This window comes from Telmatherina bonti (assembly GCF_933228915.1).
Source record: "Telmatherina bonti genome assembly, chromosome: 3".
NCBI lineage: Eukaryota > Metazoa > Chordata > Actinopteri > Atheriniformes > Telmatherinidae > Telmatherina > Telmatherina bonti.
Window position 1 is genome coordinate 7,758,923 of NC_136621.1, and position 514 is coordinate 7,759,436.

The window sequence follows — 514 nt, forward strand, 5'->3', positions numbered from 1 at the left end:
GGCGATACAGTTAGGGGGGGTGGAAAGTCTGGGACAGTGCTTTGCTGATGTCAACACTGACCTGAGGTAAGAGAGAAACAACTTGGTTTAAGATATTCTAGCAGGTCCACTTTAATATTTATTACTTTACTTGAGAGTCTACACAGATTGTTTTTTTATTTGTTTCTACACTGACAAGGTGTTATTATGTAAACATGTAATTTCATGATTAATATTGTTGAATATACTGTTATTGCTAATGTTGTAATTACTATTTATTTAATATTTTTTAAATTCATTTTTATTGTTTCTCATGTTCTCAACTTTGTAACTTTTCAACTTTCAGTTAATTTCAGTTATCACACTCTGTAGAACCATATCCCAGTCTGGCTTCAGGAAGCAGAACCATATCCCAGTCTGGCTTCAGGAAGCAGAACCATATCCCAGTCTGGCATTCAGGAAGCAGAACCATATCCCAGTCTGGCTTCAGGAAGCAGAACCATATCCCAGTCTGGCTTCAGGAAGCAGAACCATA